The 20,094-nt window shown below is 38.5% G+C and overlaps 1 long non-coding RNA gene across 1 annotated transcript; it reads right to left on the bottom strand.

The window, feature by feature from the left end:
• Positions 1-3,665: 3,665 nt before the first annotated feature.
• On the bottom strand, positions 3,666-10,752 carry LOC108527143 (uncharacterized). The gene is made up of 3 exons (XR_001884713.1): positions 10,667-10,752; positions 7,499-7,625; positions 3,666-3,787 (listed from the first exon to the last, which is right to left on the bottom strand). It is a non-coding gene; the product is annotated as an uncharacterized LOC108527143 (long non-coding RNA).
• Positions 10,753-20,094: the final 9,342 nt, after the last annotated feature.

Below are 20,094 nucleotides of genomic sequence, written 5' to 3'. Positions count from 1 at the left end.
TTTCACAAGCAAGTGCGTGTGTGTGTGTGTGTGTGTGTGTATTTCATGTTCCAACATATCACATTAGGATTTTGTAATCTGTCACCGTTTAAAACAGCCTCTGGGAAGTGCGCCTCTCTCTGGATTGCCTCCATCACACATGTGTGTTCTCTCCCATTCAGAAATATATAAGGCTGCTCATGACACTCTTTGATTTCAACTTCAAGGGAGCAGTTTAGTTTTTTGTATGTCGTTTGCTAACCATGGACAAAATTTAGCGCCTAGTCTAATAGTCTCCTATGTGTCTGTGATGGTCTAGATTCTGGAAAGAGCTTATGAAGGACTGCAGCCCTCCCTTAAAAACAATTATGTCCTGAGGCCATTTGGGCAACCATTTATCTTCTTTTCTGGTATTTTCTGTTTGCAAATATGAGTCAGTTTTTCTTTTTTTGTCTTTTTCAAATTATTTCTCTAACAGTTAAAGAACTAGGAAAGAAAGTGATGTTATGCCCTGACTAAACATTCTTTCTTCATTCTGCTTACTACTGATAGCTTGTTTTCTTTGCCTTTTACCACACGAGACACAAGACATGACATGGAGCAGAGAAAAAGGTTCTGATCTTAGCTCTCCAAATTCCAGAGTGTTTTGCATAAGGGAATTTATGCTCAAGTTCAGGAATCAAGAGGAGCATATTAATTTTCATTCTGCTATGAAGTGACAGTTCAATTTTATGAGTAATTTGTGTCTAGGACAATTTAAATAATACTTGAAAGCCTACAGTAGCTTTCAAGTTAGAAATCTATTGTGTTCAATTATGAAGTAAACTTCCCCTAAGGTAGGTCTATTTAATGCATCAAAGTATGTTTTTAACTCTTATTCAAAACAGCAAGAGATTGGCTTAAATATAACTGATGACACACAGCTTGCTTAATGGAGGGCTAACTAGTGTCCACAGGGACTTTACAGTCCCTTCTCAGGTCTTCAGTGACGAAAGGAAAGAAAAGAGTGAACCCTTAGTCTTTTCATCTAGAGAATCCATCTTCAAAAACAGGAGTAAAGGAACCACACCAGAGGCATGCAATGGTCTCCTCATAAGAAAAGGTGCTGTTACAAAGCAGTAAGGTATTGGTGATACCAGGGCAGACCCTAGAACCACTTTGCTTGTTTCCAATCCAATTCTGCTGTCTATTACTGTGTGGCCCTGGACAAGTTATGTAACCTCTCTGTGATTAGTTTTTTCATCTGTGGAATGAGACTGATGCTAGTAGCCCCTCTTTTGTTGAAAAGTTAAAAGAGTTAATTCATATGAAATGCTTAAAACAGACCCCGAGTGCTTCTTAAACTCCAGGAAGACTGACATCTCCATCACCTGGCACAGTGCCTGACACACAGTAGGTCAATCAAAATTTGTTAGATGAATGTTGAATGTTATTTCGCTGACTGCCCTAGTTGGTTCAGGTGTGACCCATGAAACAATAACTGAAGCACTGTCAGCCTCGGGTGTGAACCTGACTACTGAGAGTGGGCAGCACTCCAAGAGAAGTTTTATCCAACTGCAATTTTACTTTTTCTATGGATTTCTGTGTTGTCTCCTTGATTAGTAATCGGATTATAAAGCTTTTAAGAAAAGAGAGCATCCAAAATTTTGAGGGGTCTCTATAGCACTCACCACAGTGCTTTGTACATAAGTAATAGACAATTGGTAAGACAGTTAGTATGCCACACATATCAAAGCAGTACGTATTACAGTCTTTTATTCAATAAACAGTAGTTACAGGCACTATGCAAAATCTTTTGCATACAGTGTTTCATTTTATTCTCACACTGATTTTCATACAGGTAGTTACAATCCCTATTTTATAGTTAAGGAAAATATGAGGCCCAGAGAAGCCTAGTGATTTTCCCAAGGTCACACAGCTAGTAAATGACAGGTCTGGATGTTTAGTCCAGGTCTATGAAAATGTCAAACCTATACAGTTAATGCTATCCTGCACTGCCTCCCAATCTGTTTGGCTTTTTTAAAGAGTCCCTAATCAATCTGGTCATTTACAATTAATGTGTAAACCATAATGAAAATGGAAATGATTAAGGTTGGGAGCCAGGCCTGTTATTCTTGAATTAGTCTTGTGTGGTGGTTGGAATACTAGGCCCAGCAGGGTAAGACACAGGCCTGCCTCCCAGGGCCTTTCATGTCTTCAGCTCATTCCACCACTACATGTAGACATTTGAAAAGGGCCAGAGGAAAAGTCAGGGTTACTTTTCCCCTCTGTGGAAAACATGATGAAGCTGAATTTACCTCAACTTGTATTAAAACATCAAGTGAACAGATTTACATATTGATTAAAGATGAAGAAAGGAGAACTCAGACAAGTGGGTGGCAGAGCAGTTTTTCATTTTAACCAAACGTTCTTTCTTTATGGCCTTTGAAGATATGCATTCTTCCAAGATGCTTGATGGGTGTTCTTGATGGGTGTTCTGACCATTTCAGGGAATGAAGAACAGCCTGAGACCATAAGGAAAGCCTTGATTCATGTACGAGTTTCTTTAATGAATAAGCAAGAGTCATTCAGGAGTGCCCTGCTGTAGCCATGTGATTCATTTTGTACCCCTGAAACAAATATGTACAGAACCCCAAAAGAGGAAACTAAGGAGCCTGTGAGTTATTCTAAGGAATGTGCAACACCCCCTATTAAAAACTCCATCCATGGATAAATTTCAAAAGTAGATGCTGAAAAGTTGGAAGTCACTGGTGCTACCTGGTAAATCCTATACCATCCCTGAGAAGGCAGAAGTCATTCTTAGGTTTATAGAGGGTCTACTACGGCCAAAACAGTTAGAATTAATCTTGGACTCATGACTTTGTGGCTGTATTGCTGGGACAGGGGGAGGGAAATGGGGGGAGGAATTGAGGGATACCTCCAAAGAACTCACAAGTCTGCAGAGACCAAGCTCACTGCCTAAATACAGCAGTAGCAGACTCCAAACCTCAACTTGCTGCTCAGGGAACCCCAGGCAGTACCAGGCTTTGGTGGCTTTGCTGGAAAAGAGTTCTGGGGTTTACCAGCCCTCTCATATATTTAACTCTGGGCACTCAACTCACCTTAAGTCTTTGAGTTTTCTTATTGAAAGAGATGAGTAATCATACTTTTAACTTACATTTGTGGGTTTTTTGAATAAAGGATATACTTATAGTTTTGAGCTCTTCACTGTGGGAAGTCTGATTAATTTTTTTAACAGATGAGGAATTTGTGTCTTGATGAATATTTGATAAAAACAAGAGAACATGTTAAAAAGCAACATCAACTGCAGAGTTCAATCCCACAAAATAAAATGTAGCACTATATACCTTGAAACTAATGTTAGACTCTCTAGGAAGAACATGGAGGAAATAAATGCTCAATCCATATTGCAGCAGACATAATTTTAAGCCACCAAAACTTTTAAGGACCTTTGAACCATTTTCTTCCAATTTGCCTCGCCTTTCCTTCTGCATCTGTGAACTTGCCAAGTTAGAGTTTATTGCTGTAACAGGTTTTGAATGATAGTGTATCTGTTTTGAAAAGGTCTGAGTACTTTTTGATTATTCAATGGAAAGAATGTGTGCTTTTCCTTTTTTATGTATCTTTCAAACCAACTGCCTTGATATAAATGAAATCTTTAAAAAATATATTTACCCTTTTTAGACGAAGATCAAACATTCTGTTCCATGAAAGTCATGAGTGGTTGCTGAAAGGAGGTTATGAATAAAATGGTGTCTCCGCTTGAACGTCGGCAGCTAACCTGCATTTATTCCTCAATTTTCAGAACCTAGAATAAACACAGTGATTAGCAAGGCCAAAATACAAAACCCCAGGATGTAAAGCTGTGAACACAGGGAGGCTTCCAGGACAGGAAGCCACTGCAAGCCGGTTGCTAGGAGACACTCGTCTTTTGCCGGCAGCAGGAAGATGTCCTTGAGCATGGCTTCCCCTGTGGTTGGCTTTGGACAAGCCGTGAATCAGACTGTCCTTGCTAGTGCCACCCTCCCAGCAGGGCCGACCAGCCCACCATACAGGTGCCACTGAGGGGCAATGGTGGGTTCTGTCTCCTGGGAGAGTTTCTCACACATGCCCAGCTTTTCTGATGTGCTCTTCTGAAATCAACAAGCATTTGATGTCTACTCTGGGTTATAAGAATATGGAAAAAAAACAGCTTCCTGGGTGGTGCTTTTTAGGTGAGAATTTAAAAAAATAAAATCATACCCTGATTTATATGAAACAGCCCACAAGAGCTGTAGGAAAAAAGAGAGAGAGAAGATAATGAGTTAATGGTAATTAAAAGAGACTTCACAGAGGAGAGAGCATCAGAGCTGGAGGATTCACATAGGGAGGAGGATGCTGACAGGGAACACCCTGTTTACTGTCAAGAGCTCTCTCGGAGGGCCCTTGATGGCAGTGAACTTCTCTTTCTTGCTCCCAGAAGCATCCCCAGTACATAGGACAGTATTTGTCAGAGTGTTCAGTGTTCAACGGCTGAACAAATGCAGGAGAATGAAGATGCTGAAGATGAGCAGAGGGGCTTGGTGGTCATTGTTGGTGTTCCAGGGAAAAACTAGTGGAGAGAATGCTGAATTAAGGAGGCTAGCCTCATTGTTATCAGAGTCTGTAGTGGAAAATGGTGAGAAATGAGGTGGCTGGGTAAGGTGCAGACCAGTTATGAAGACTCCTAAAAACCAGACAGAAAATGGCTTAAAGAAATTAGGGAGCTACTGTGAGATTCTGAGCCTGGTAGAGATGAAAGTTTTATGGCTTACAAATGCTTCTATTCAAATGCATCATCGCTTAACATGTACAGTTTATTATATGTCCATTACAACTCAATAAAGCTGTTAAAAATACATGATCTCATTAGGTGTTCAATATTTGGTGAAATGGACCTTATCCTTATTTCATTTTTACAGATGAGGAAACTGAGACCCAGAGAGGTTCACGGCTTGCCTGAGTTCAAATGTTTCAGATGACAAGTCAAGACTTCCAGGTCTTCTGCCTCCACATCCCTCATTTGCTTCTTTCTGAATGCAGCTCTCTGCTGAGGAACTTGAAAGGAGGCTGGCCTGTGGTTGGAGAGGCCAGTTGGGAGGCAGTGGCAGATGGCTGTTTGCAGTTTTCTCTCCCTCTCTCTCCCTTGCTTTCTTGTCTATGCTTCCCTCACCTTCTCTTCTTTTCTCCTCCATTCTTTCTTCTTCCCTGACCGTGTCTCAGACCTCTGGGTGGCATCCTGCTAAGCTACACATGTGGGGGTTGCTTCTTGCCTGTCACAGCTGCTGAGGGGCCAGCTTTGGGACAGTGCTGTTCCATCTGGACATGAAGGGCAATACCTTTGGGACCTGCAACATTACATCTGTGGCACCTCTTTGGAGAGGTCTGATGTAAAAGGGAACACAAAGAATGAAATTTGGAACCCATGAAATATTACTAAGATTCAGACAATACATGGGAATGTTGCATTTAAATATGCATTTAACAGGTCATCTTAATCGTCTTCCAGACCTAGCTTCAAAAACATTCACCCAGTTCTCACATGTGTGAGTGAAAATCACTTAGATTTTGACTTGAATATTACATGGCCTCAACCAAAAGCAAGTCAACCAAATTAGAAAGAAGGCAAAATGCTATGGGCTTTGGAGCAAGATGACTGTGAAGTTCAATCTGGATTCCTCCATTTACTAGATGTCACCAGTACTAGATGCTACTTAGCCTCTTTGGGCCTCAGTTTTCTCATCTGTAAAATGGGAATAATGAGTCCAATTTAATACGTTTGTTACAGCAATGAAATAACCAATGTATTGTGTACAGTGCCAGGCATACAGTGAGCCCTCACCATGTGAATGGCAGCGCTAGCATCCACATCAGCTCATCATCTTCATCAGCAGCATTACCTGAAACACTCTGTCCTCATCCAGGACATTAGAGGAAAACAGCCTTGTTTTCTTTAGGTTTTGGATTCTCCCAAGGCTGAAACTTGTATTTGTAATGCTATAACTTTGATAATTTTTTCCCTTAAGAGTTCCTTCAGCAGCTTTTTTTTCCTACCAATTTGCATGTGTAGAGTTATTCAGTAGATGACACCGAAGAGTTTCATAGTGAATGTTTGTTGAGTGAATGTATGAAATGAACAATACCACCACCTCCAAAGCAAGTTTATGTTCTCTTGTTGATTCTAATGAGGATTTTGTTTTGAATGGGGTAGGTGGTGGTGGTTGCTATGTGGTTTTGATAGCCAGGAGTGATGTGGCACAAGTGGTTGTGTGGGGTCAGGGATGGCTAGCCCATCAACCCAATCATTTGGAAATTCCTTTTCATTATACTGCAAAGCAACCAGCTAGAAAAGGAAAATCTAGTTAACTAGTTCTTTTATGGAAAACATCCAAGTTGACAGAAGTTTTTTTTTTTTTTTTTTTTTTTTTTTTTTTCTGAATTCTCCTCACACCTCCCTGATGGCCTGGCTAGATTGACTCATTATTTCCACCGCCAGCTTGACTCGACAGAGCTTCTGTGACAGAACCCCTGCCCAGAGCTCCTTCTATCCCCAAAGCACTCTGCTGGCTGCTCTGGAGAGTGCAGGTTTGACAGTCTCCAGTCTCCCCTCCATTGAGTCTTAACTGCTTCTAACAATCCTTTCACAGCTGAACCCCAATTTTGCATCATGGGTATAGACAAGGTGTAGAATACTAGTATTAAACAGTTGAATACATGGCAAATAGGAGTAAAATTAAGACAGACAAATAACAGTAAAGAGATCAAGAAGCCTGCTAGTGTGAAAGGCAGTTTGGGCCGCTAAGTCACATCTTCCCAAGGGGTAATATACAAGCAACTGGAAACAACAGGTGTCTTCTTAACAATAGTCAGACATATATACACCCTTCAATCTTTTAGTTATGCTTTGGGTTAAAAAAACGTTTAAATATTAGGCCTATATTTTCCTTTATTACCAGAGGCTCTTCCAGATTCTACCAAGAAAGCTCATACTAACAATAATGCCATATACGTTCTAAGATCGTGGGAAACCTCACTTAACTTCAAAGCCCCTTCATTAGAAGCTCAGACTTCCATACTAGCACCTAGTTTCAGGCTCATGTTGGGACTAATTACTGCCACTGGGTTTGTCTTGAGCCATCTCACCTGGCGAATCTGCCTCTATATTTCTTTCAATGTGCTCAGACCAAGGGTCGCATCCTAAAGGAATATCAGACTAGACCACCAGACCTGTGTCTGAGAAATACCTTTTTTCCCCCAGCACACATTTTCCCATCCATCCATTCATCCGTCTCCAGCAAATAACCTTACACAGCTTCCACACTCGGAAAGGTAGATACCATATCTGTCTACTTTATCTCCAAATCATAGTCCATAGCCAGCAGAGGATAACCACTGAAGGAATATTTGTTCAATAAATAAGTGAACAGTTACAAAATGCCCACGATATTGGCATTGTCATACCGATATGATGAAGCACAGTCCCTGCCTTCTTGATACTCACAATTGTTTTTCAGGATGGCTTTGCACCCCATCAGAAAAAGATTTCAAGGCCACTAATGCTCCTTTTATATTCCATTGCTGGCCGTGTCAATATTGACTGTGTAATGCACTGACAGATGCGCAGTTCCCTTCAGAGAGAAATGAGAAAAAAAACAAACAGCTTCACATCAGGCAAATTCTGATTATTTCCTTCTAAAGTGCACAGCACCTCCAGTCACTAATGGTTGTAAGAGACTTCGGGGACACTAATCTTAATGCACCATTTCCTACAGGTCTTGTTAGTTCCTAAAACCATCTGTAAGAAGTTATTGTATTTGGCTTTCTTAAGCCATATTTTTTAAGCACGACATTTAATTAGTGCTTGTTAAGATGTTTCAAGTGCTTTGGCCACTCTCTCACCCCTGCTGTTTCTTCTTGGTCAGCATCTTTTCTGGGAATGATATTTTCGGGAAAGGACATCAGATGCGTCTGTGTCTGGAGAATTGCTCTGTGTATCCACATGAAGCAAGTATCTGAGAGCAACTGGAGGGACTGTCAGCCTGGCTGTGGGGCCTCCGTGTTCACAACAGCTACTTTGAAAGGCCTCCAGTTTTGACATTCTCATGGAAAAAGCTGAGACCTGAAAATGGGTTTGGAACCGGCAACAATAGGAGGGTACACTGGAGCCCTGGTGAAGAATGTCACATAAGCGAAATGTATTTGAAATATTTAATCTAGGAACCTTTGGATTAACTTCATTAAAAAGCATTTGCTTGAAAGGGCATAATCTTTAGTCACTCGAAGAGACTTTATGAAAACTGCAAAATGGTTGATGGTACTGAAATACCCACCCATGCTCACTAAAAGAATATATAGGTTGAATATAATTCTATTATTTTTGCAACTATTTAATACTATAAAATCAATTAAAATTTCAGACTGCTTTACAAAATAAGACATTTTTACTAAGTTTTTCCCCCAAATTCTTTATCCACATTTGGATTAGAATGGCTTGATACTTGTAGTAGTTTATGAAGTGCAAAATTCATGTCAAATCTGGTATATAAAAGAAAAGTATTTCAAGATAATATGGAATCTGTGAAAATGAAGAAATATGTGTATTTAGCTAGGTTAAAAAACACTATCTAATCTACTAGAATAACATCACATTTTTTTTGAAACACATATTCGAGGAACAAAAGCTTTATGCCGATCATTGCTTTAATGGTAATTAAATTTTCTTTCTCTTTGAATTTTACTGTACTCTTCTAAGGTAAAGAGGAAGTACAATAAATGTAACATAGAGTTAGCCAAATTATTAATATCCCACATGTAAAGTAATTTCTACTGGAGCCTTTTTTGCCTCTGTAATCTAAACATTGAAGTATATTGAAGGCTTCAGTGAAGGACTAATGTTTGGCACTGGGTATCCAAACATTTCCTGCTGGGCCCTCAACCACTATCATGCTTTTTGTTTGGATAGGAGAGAAAGGGGAGAGTAAGGAGTTGAGCTGGCTAACTCTTGACATCTGAAATCTTTATCAGTCACAGCGATGTTTTTGGTTTGTGCTGATGATTTGTGGTATTGTTGTTTATCTGTATATCATTCACTTGGACTTGCTGTTTAGATGCAAAGATCTCAAGACCATCTGCAGTCTTGATAGGTAGTTGCAGCAGCCCGACCAGACATCTGGCTGTCAGTTACAATTGCATTCCTGCTCCTAAAGTTGTTGTTAGATACTCCTGATTCCCTTTGAATGTATTACCGTGATGCACCACCGTTTCAGGCCATTGATGTGAGAGACCGAGTTAATTCCCGGCTTCAGTCTGGCTAGAACCAAGATTTATAAAATGAACAGAAGTATCAATTTTGCTGGAAGGGTGGCTGTTTTTGTCTGCACTGGGTTTAATGATACATCAGTTTCTTCCACAGCCTGTACAACTGATTCTTTGAACCTGGAGAGAAATAGTGCATCTGAAAATTATTTTCACGGTGTTGCCATGTTTACTATTTCCTGTTGTCTTTGCCTGAAAGTGTTTTAACAAAAATTAGGGTTGAGCATACAAACATTTGAGGCAGGGGATGAAAGGAGTTGTTATTATGTTTCCTCTCCAGGTTAATGTGGCTGCCTTTGATTTAAGCACTACATACTTAGGACAGGATATGACACCAATTAAAGAGATGAAACTTAATTTTTGGACTAAACAATCACATAATCCTTCTTCTGGTATCTGGTTGAGATTTACTGACATGGCATTTATTTCTCAGTCACAATCCTAAATTTATTGGGTTGGCTTTATTTAAGGTACATGGGGCAACTAATATTAGTGCATGTAAAAACCTAGCAATGTCCCAAATTGTAAAGCAGCTATTATAAAGAGAACATATTTTTTCCCGATGACTGTCAACATGAGGTCAAGAATGCATGCAAACTCACTCCATGAGCCCTGGGCCCACTCATCTTGGTTGGAGGCAGATTTTGATTTAAGATCTAAATTTCAAAAAAAGAAAATCAATTTTATCTCATAAAATACAACGGGGAAAATTTTACTAATAACCTCTCCTTAGCCTTAAATTTAAATTGCATTTTGTTAAGAGAATTTTAGTATTTATTGAAAATCAAGTTTAGATAATAATCACAAAATAATGGATGAATCGTTTAAAAAGATAAAAGGTACTGTATTTGGCTAACACATTTAAATCATAAAATTGAATATTAGTGTTTAATTTTCATGCAAAAAATAATTAAAATGAAGGCAGGCAAGTATAATGAGCCAGGTTAACCTCCCCATCTTTCCACTTTGACACCTTGTTTAACTCTAGCTAATGATGCTATGAAAAAAGTATTAGTGGTTTCAGTTCAGCCCCTGGTGGTCTATGTCACATATTGCATAACCTGCTGGTGGGTCTTACAGGGCTATTTCTCATTTACAGACAGTAGCCTTTTATAATTCTGTCTGGAAGTGAGGGGATCACAGAGGGAGGGTGTCCCGTTTTAACCTATTTATTATGCACTTGAAAATAGTGAAAATGTTTATAGAAAGAAGTCAAATTAAATTTTGTAAAACACATTAGTGCATTCACATGTTCAAACCTGAGCCTACAACTCTATACCAACTACTCAAGTAAAGTCATTATACGTAAAAGAAAAAAAGTCACTTATGACTTCTACTCCATGTGGAAAATTACCAAAGACTGCAGTTTTTCTAACCACGAACAGTCTCATTTCCCATGTGCAGTTGGTTAGCTCCTCACTGTATCCCCAAGGAGTCTGCGTGAGTCTGAAGTACTGCAGAAAAATGAGAATTTTCACACTTTAAAAGAGCCAAGGCAGCATTTGTAATGACAAAATAAGAGCAGAAGTAAAAGAGGAAAGAAAGAGTGGTTCTCGGTTTTCCTTCCCCTCTGTAAAAGCAAGACCATTCAGTTTCCAGGTGAGAGTCTACTGGGGCTTGCTTTTAATTTATACAGGACATCAGGAAAGAAAAGAAATAAAAGAATACCAACTCCCTTAAATTTCCTAGCTCAAAGTTGCTTTCAGTGAATGCTAAAATGAAAGGAGTTATCAAGGCCAAATACACTATACAGCTTTTGTAAACTGTTAGAAGCAATTTGCAGGACCTGTGCTTTTACGTAGGTTTACTTTCACTCTCAGCTTGAGTGTTAATTTTTGACTAGTTCTTTCTATCCTTTCATCAAATGTACACATCCAGTTCTTCTGGCATCTCATACACACCACACACACATACACACGTGCATTACACACATACGCAAATACGTCTAGCCACTTGGTAACAGTATTTTAAAAAGCGGCTTGATACCTGGATTAGAGAGTAGAATACTTTCAGACAACTCTCGTGGGCACAATGTGTTAACTGTTTTCTGTGCCACCATTTTATTGTATGCGAGCAGACGGCAAAATGGTGGTTCCAGCATTTTGTTGTATAAGGACTCCTTCACATTCAGCCTCTGATTGAAGAACCAGTTTGTATACCGATAGAAAAGCCAGATTTCTCAGGCTGGGAGACTGACTAAATAAACCAGGTACGCAAATCTTCTTCCACTCACTGCTTTGCAGATGCTTAACCAAAATTTTACATATATAAGTACAAAGGGAGCAAATCCTGATTAAAATAAAAAATGAAACAGAAATGATATTCCAGTTAAATATATAATTCAGTGATGTTAGAAAATACATATGTTATTAAAAGACCTTCCAACGTTGCCATAAGTAAACTACCTTGAGAAAAGATCCAACACAGAATTAGCATAGAGAATGTGAATGTTTTACTTGTGCATAAACGATCTTTCCAGATCAAAGTTGAGGTCATTGGCAAGGTAGTTTAGGTGAGCTCATTCTACAGTTATTTGCACATGCAAACTGGGGTTCCAATTGTAAAATATTATTGCTTTTGTTCATGAGAAGAACTTTGATTATGTTCTTAAAATAAGAATATGAAAATAATTGAGCAATGTACCTGTGCTAATAATATTCAGTTTTAATTAGCTCCTAAATAGAATCAAAGCTAAAATGGATTTTGACGTATCCTTAACTGGATCTCAAATTGAGGAGAGATGAATTTGATTAAGAGAAGATTTTTACATTGTTGTCTATTACAGCTGAATTACCACTCTCTTTTGTCTGAAGAAAACATTTTCTTCTCAATGAGGTATATATTTTAAGACTGAAGACAACTGAAGCTTACAGCATATAGTATTTGGTTAGGTTTTTTTTTTTTTTTGACTGCAGTTGCCAAACATTTGAGATTATAAAAAAGATAGTACTACATAAAATAGACCTGCAGCAACACTGTTTATGGCACACGCAACAATATTATTTTCTGCTGTTTGGTGTGCCGGAGTTGTAAATAGGAAAATGTGTAAGCCATCAAATCTAGTAGCAATAGGACTCAAAGCAAGGTTTATTATACCAATGCCTGAAAAGCTTTACTTTTTTATCTCTGTGTGTTAAATTTTCGTGTTTGCAACAGTATTTTAGCTCTGGAGCTATTTATGTGGTAGCATCTTTGAGAGAAAGGAAATGGACAGATGTCCATAAACAAAGGGCTCCACCTGGTGGTAAAGAGGAGGTATGAAATGTTGATAAAGAGAACTGATGCTGCAAAGGCAAACAGATGGAAGAGCAACATTTTGTGTGTGTGTGTGTGTGTGTGTGTGTGTGTGTGTGTGTGTGTCCGATAATGAATATGTTTGAAGGAAAGAAAATGACAAAATCCTCCAAATTTGGATTCCAATGTGGATACAGCCTTACAGCTAACATTATTTGATTATTTCTCTCACAGTCATTCCAATATGTTTACAAATTATTTTATTCAAAATACATACATCTGAACAATTACTAACATATATGACCCTGACAAATACTAGGCACAACTGATGGCAAGCTATCCATATCGTCTGATCATCTTAGGTTTTAGTAGAATGCCATCTAGTAGACAGATTTAAACAAAGGAAGCGTTTGTTCCAACATGAGGGCGTCCTTTAGGTGGCTTTGTGGCTCACCTAGTTAGGAAGACCTGGAAAGGATGTGGTGCAGAGCTCTGGAGAGGGAAGCAAAGGTTTCAAATTCATGACTAAGAAACAGAAAATTGCTCATTTTAAAATGTCATCTGTGGCTGAAGTGTTGAAGAATTTGAATCTACGTATTGTGATTCTTCCACCTTTTGAAACTCTAAAATTAGGCCAGGAATTACATATATCAAATACTATGCAAAATGTAAAACAGGCATGCCGTTTATGGCTCTCTACGTAAGGTGGAAATTAAATCTTCAGCCTCCAATAAAATTGTATTTCTGTAATAAAACTGCTGCACCTTGACTCTAGACTACATTGAATCCCAAATTAAACACTCCATTTGCTGTACTGTAACAAGCAAAAGGGTTTGCTACACTGAACAATATTACAGATAGGAAAAACGTGTTCTCTTTTGCTTTACCACCTATGTAGAGACCACCAAAACAGGCTAATTCCTCATCTCTTCTTTCTCAGAACACAGCATGTTTTGATACAGGAAATTTTAAAATTCCATCTTTCATTACTAAAATTTATATTTCTTCCTAAATTCTATAAATCAGCATAGGTGACTAGGCCTAAAAAAAGTCAATCAAGTAGGATATTTACTACAAAATGTCTACTGCATTTCATGGGTAACTCAGGCTTATAAGCAGAAACAGCTGTTGTGCTAAAGGCTAGGTACATTTCTTTATGCATTATGTATAATTCCCCATAATGTACATGCAACATTCACTCCACATCCATATCTGAAGTGCACACATACTGCTACATAATCTGTGAAAGTTTTAAACTTAGGATCTGCTAATACATATCTATTTATCTCACCCAGTGTTGATTTAGAAGAATTAGACCGGATGTTATTTTAAGCAGTCTAACTCTATAGGTTCTTTTTCCCCCACCATGTCATGGCCCAGCCAACACTGACTTCTGGCATTCGTAAAGTGTCTCTAATAGAAATGAAAGCCTACCCAGGGTGAGGAATAGAAAACAATGAATACTAATTTGCTGCTTCTTAACTAAAGTGCAGGCGAACAAGACAGGAAGCTGTCTGTGCCTCTCTGCCTGGGCCGTCCTCCCTCGGCTCTGCCAAACCACCCTCTAGTGGACTGAGGGGGGAATTTCCTTTCCTGGTTGCCTCACTCTGCTATTCATTTAATAAATAAGCTCCCCTCCCCCTCTCTCAGGAGATGGTGGATATTATTAACCTTCAAGCACGATACAGCGAGATGAATGTTAATCATGAAGGGATTTCTCATCAAGTTTAATGGTGTAAGACATAGAGAAGTTGTGTTAGCAGTTTCAATCCTGCTAAAAATGCTAATTGTTATGTTTCATATGATAGGTGAGGATAATAGGAAAACGGCAACAGCTTTAGCCTTTCCTTTTGGAAGTTGTTGCCCATAGTTTTGAGGCAAATATAGAGGAAAAGAATACGGTCCTTAGTATGAATGACTTGTCAAGAGGCTAATTTAGGGCTACTTCTTTGGAGACATTGGAGATTTGAGGCTTGGCATCCACTGAGCTCAAGAAAAGAGAATTTTTTGCTGGGAGGAACTAAAGCCAAAAGAAGACATTTTGGACCTAGAAAGAACACGAATCTGTGGTAAGGGATACAGAGGTTATAGTGTTGAGTACTGATCTTTTGAGCACTATCTTCTGCATTTTTCTCTGTGTTTCACTGGCACTTTTGCCAACATGTAGAGGTAATCTTTTTTTTAAAGCAGTTATTTCATCCTCACCTAGGAATCATAATAAGTGCACTTAGGAGTACTAGATAAGCCCTAAGAGAAACGCCATTTTTGTTTTTCTCCGCATGTCCCTTTCCTTGCCCCATGAGTTGTTACCCATGCTGTGGCATAAGGACACCCTACTGTCCCCAGCTTCAATGACCCCAGTCTTGCAGAGTTGGCTTCTCATGCAGCTCAGTTGTTTGTCCTGGTCCCTAACTGTTTGAGCTGGGGTTCTTTTCGGGCACATACACACACAGAAGTGGGGAGTCTGGAATGTTATATGAGCAATGTCTTCAGTGTATACTTTTACTTGACTTTGATTACCCTAAATTCTATCACTCAACCCTAAACTTCTATGGTAGCTCATGGTGTTACCTACAAATGAACTGGAAAGCATTTTGCTGCAAGGAAGCTTATCAATTGAATGTAGGCCTTGAAAAATTTCCTTGTAATTTCATAGTTTATGTGTTCAGTTTAGAAAGCATCTAAATGATAAATGCAAATTCAAAAATAATCCATTAAGGATATGAGCCTATGTGGATATAGACCTTTTTAACTGTATTGTCCCAGTTTTCATATGTAGCCTTTGTCATCATTTTTTTTACAGACTCCTATAAAATGGAGTCAACATAGAGAAGATATGTGATTCTCCAGGTGCTAACGTGAGATGTGATATCAACGACCAGCATTATTTTCCCATCTATAATGATAATTATACTAATTAGTCCAGGCATCACACCTGTGTAAAATCCTTATCCCTATTTTACAGATGAAGTCACTGAGACACCAAAGGTTAATTGCTTGCCCAAAGCCATGTAGCAACTTGGTGAGTACCAGTATTTAAAATCTTACACTCTTGCTTCCTTAACAATGGAACAAAATTATTGCTTGTATCACAGGAGATTGGTGTCAATGAACAATGGAGCAAAGGAGTCACATATTGCTTGTTTTAAAATTGTAGACTCTCTCATATTAATGGAGTCCTTTACTGTGTTTTCCAGGTTGAAGTTACTTTAGTGTCATAAAGCTCCACATATGTACTTTTAGCAAAATCAATAGTCACCGCATGCAGATGAAGAGATGGTAATTAGAGATGGGACAGACCCCAACATATCCTTCGTTTGACGATAGAATAAATTCAGCTAGATACCTAATTATTATCATCTACTTTCACAAAAACATATGTGATTTTTTCCCCCTACCCAAATGTTTTAGTGAAAACTGCAACTGTGCGTTAAAAGGCAGTTTTGCACGCATATATTCAGAGAACAATGTGGAGAATCTATCCCTTGGGATAAAAAAAAAACACCCAGCAACAACAAACTTGAAAACAGATGGTTCTGATACAGTCTGATAAGAATGTAAACAGGAAAATCTTTGTTGACTTATTTCATAGTAATCAGTAATACTTAGTTATTGTCTAGAGGTGAATTACAGATTTCACAAGCATGGCCAGGAACAGCCTCTGAAAAGTGAAGCTAAATTTGTGACATCAGTGAGGAATTACTGACCCCTGCCAAACCCTCCTTATTAACATTTTTCTTGATTGGCATAAAGGAATGAAACCCTGGAAGAGGATAATTTCTGCATTCTTTGTTTTTTCTTTTGTCATCATTTGATCATTTGATTTAGATCATTTGATTTAGAGATATTAGACCCCTCTGACTAATCCATGAAAAAGAACTTAAAATTTCTCTACAGCTTAGAGAACTAAAGCTCTCCTTCCTTCCTTCCTTCCTTTTTTCTTTCCTTCCTTTTTCCCTCCTTCCCTTCCTTCCTTCCTTCCTCCCTCCCTTCCTTCCTTACTTCCTTTCCTTCCTTATTTGAGGTGGGGGTGGGGCTTTTTTCTTAGATGCAGATAAAATATTTCCTCTTTAGAGTCTGGACTGGTGTTTCTATGTTCTTGTTGCATTTTTTGTCAAAGACTTCCTCTCCTGGTGGTTATTTAGATTCAGTAAACATCTAATGAATACTTCCTACTTGCCAATCCCTGTGCTAGGCACTGAGGAAACAAAGATGAATCGAACATACTTTCTTCTTTTATGGGATCCACAGTTTAGTTGGAGAGACAGGTTTGTAAATAACTAACTATCACCCAGTTTGTTAAGAAGTGGGCAAGGGCTGGGTGCCGTGTCATGCCTGTAATCCCAACGTTTTTCAGATACCAAGGATGAGGAGGATCACTTTAGCCCAGAAGTTTGAGACCAGCCTGGGCAACAAAGTGAGTCTCCATCTCTTTTAAATAAAAAATAAAAAAAGATTAGCTAGGTGTGATGGAGTATGCCTGTGGTCCCAAATACATGGAAGGCTGAAGCAGGAGGATCACTTGAGCCCAAGAGATCAAGGCTGAAGTGAGTTATGATTGTACCACTGCACTCCAGCCTGAACAGCAGAGCAAGACCCTGTCTGAGGAAGAGGAAGAGGAAGAGGAGGAGGAGGAGAAGGAGGTAGGAGGGCAGGGGAGGGGGAGGGAGGATGGGGGGAGTGAAACACAGAGGGAGGAGGAGTGCCAGTGAAACACAGAGAAAATGTAGAAGCTAGAAAAATGTAGAAGATAGAAAGGGAGGGGGAGGAGGAGGAAGGGAGGAAAGGAAGAAGGGAGAAGGAAGAAAGAAGGAGAAGGAAGGAGGAAGAAGAAAAAAGAAAGAAGTGGGAAAGATGACATGGAGAGGAGTCAGGAGAAGGACTGAGCCCTTTGCAGAGGAGATATTAGACCAGGTATTATGTAGTGCTATTACCAAGTCCTGACTGCAAAGATCACCAGGCTGTTGACTATGACACCCTGAATGAATAATGAACATTTAAATTGGTGGCCAATTCTTTGGATCAGGTGATTGTACACCATCAGTTGTGTGGGTAGCATGCAGACAAGATCATGGTATCCTGCCATGATCTAAAAGTTTGGAGAGGTGCCCTTCTTTTACAATACTTGTAATAGAAAATTTAGGCTGTATTCCTCCATGATAATGTGCCTTTGGAAAGAGTAGTCCCTTCTTTAATATGTAATTCAGCCATCTGAAAATACTTGTTATTAAAATAAACTAATACAAATAGTCTATGACAAATAGTCTAGGCAGTATATCCTGGAAGCCCTTGGCTTTTATTCAACAATATTCAAGAGCTATTTAGTCAGTGCTTATAACTTGTCAGACACTACTAGGCATGTGAATTAAGAGAATGAATGCTCTATGTAACTTCTCCTCTGTAGAATACAGAATCTGGTTGGGAAGGACAATATCAAACAGAAAATTACCCAAATTGTTTATTAATGAAAATGTGATAAGTGCTGTCGGAAGCAATAAATGCTGTTGTTTTGTCTACCCTGATTCTATTCTTCCAGTGACAGCATCTTGATTTTGTTTTTGAGAACTATCCTTCACCATTGCATGCAACCTTGATGAGACTCTTAGTCGAGGGGCTCTGCCCCTAGCTTGTGATTAAAGCTAGGCTAGTAAGATGCCCTTTTCCAGTAATGAGTGCTCCCCGCCCCCATCTCTCTCTCTCTCTCTCTCTCTCTCTCTCTCTCTCTCTCTCTCTCGTTTCATAGTATAAAGATCTTCAAAGTTTGTATTTATGTTGGTCAAAAGTAATTGCATTTTTTACCATTACTTTTAATGATTAATCCTTAGCTTTCCCTTTCAGTTGAGAGTGACCCTTATATCCTTCCGACAAATTTCTTAAGTTTTTCTATTAAGTTAACTGCTTGTAACCAGTTGTAGTATTTATAGCACCGCCTAAAAATCCAGGACTCAAATAACAAGTAAACTAAATTGTGGCATGATTTTGAGAGTTTGTTAGAGTTGAAGAGAATGCATTTTACTGACCGTGATGCTTAGAACATTCTATTTTGAACAGCATGAGTTGGTGACATAGGATTAATTTTCTTCTTGTGTCTGTAATAAATAACATTTCCATAATATCAGTAGTCATAATATCTATAAAACAAAATATAAATATTATAAACTTTGACAGTATAGAGCTATACCCTGACAGAAGTCCAGAGATGGTGAAGTGTGTTAACTTTCTTATCTGAGAGTATTAAGGTCAATAAATCTTTTCTAAAGCTGCTAGATCCAGAAATGAATACATCTATCCAACTGAAGAACTAAAAAATCATGAGCTAACCCAAATTGGGGAGCAGGTGGAGAGGGAAGGAAGGCATATAAATGAATGAAATTCTTCATCTTTCATGCAGAGAAGTCAGTAGGTACTGACTACCTAAGACTGAAAAATCAAGAGAGAGAGATGCAGGCATATTATTTATTTGAAGTTAAAGTAGAAACCACTGGAAGAAATGAAATGTAAATTTATTAAGAATGACTTCCTTTGGAGAATACATGGTAGGAGAAGGGTCTAGATAGAGGGTATAATTTGGCACAAACTTGGCTGCAGAAGATCTGGCATTCCAGAAATATATTCGTCATTAACCTAGTGATGGCATTAAGGAAGTGATATTATCCTGGGCTGTGTTAAGACGAGTATTATTTGCAGCTAGGAAATAACCCTTGTGTCAAATTTATTGTAGGTTGGGCTTTTATTTGAATATTACACTTTGGGTCTGTAACTTAAAACATATGTAGAAAAATCGCATAGAATCCACGTATAGAAGAGGAAAATGACAGGAATTGGAGACTATGTACACAAGGAAAGGAGGTGGGTTGTTTTTTCTGGAGAAGAGAATGCTGAAGGGAGACAAAATTAACAACCTATGGGCAGTGAGGTGGAACTCTGGAGAACACCAGTCAACCTTCTCCATCTCACTGGACTGAACAGAAGAAAATGGGTTTAGACTGCATCAAGAGAAAGTCTGTTTTTAACACACAGGAAGACTTGATGACCTGTGGTTGTGACTGAACGTGGGAACAGGATACCCCAAGAACTTTTGGAGTACTTTAGGAATAAGATAGAAATATTCATTTTCATAGTAAGGGTTTGTATTAGACTTGAGGTCCCTTTAGATATAGCAATCACATTCTATAGTTAGATGTCTGTGAACTTACATATGGAGAAAGGTTAATGATCAAGTGGTCTAAATAGTCTCACCTTGGCTGTGATTCCCAGGTAATATCTCATTAGGGGAAAAAAAATCAATATTCACATTTTTTTTCTTTGAAGTACTATACTATCTACTGGTTCTTTTAAATTATATATGCATGTACATATGTATAACTTTATATATCATACTTCAAGGGAAATTCATATAGTCTTAGGAGCAATAGTTATCAAATTCAAAGTTTGCACCATTAAAATATTAATGGTTTATTTTCTAGCAAAAGCAATAAGATTTTGATGCTGAAAATCTTCAAAACACAGAAAGCACAGGAAATATCTTTGTTTTTTTTTTTCATTAAA

The sequence above is a fragment of the Rhinopithecus bieti genome, unplaced genomic scaffold, assembly GCF_001698545.2.
Source record: "Rhinopithecus bieti isolate Rb0 unplaced genomic scaffold, ASM169854v2 scaffold_3062, whole genome shotgun sequence".
NCBI classification, from domain to species: domain Eukaryota; kingdom Metazoa; phylum Chordata; class Mammalia; order Primates; family Cercopithecidae; genus Rhinopithecus; species Rhinopithecus bieti.
The sequence above is the reverse complement of the archived record's forward strand: the minus strand, read 5'-3'. Positions and strand labels throughout refer to the sequence as shown.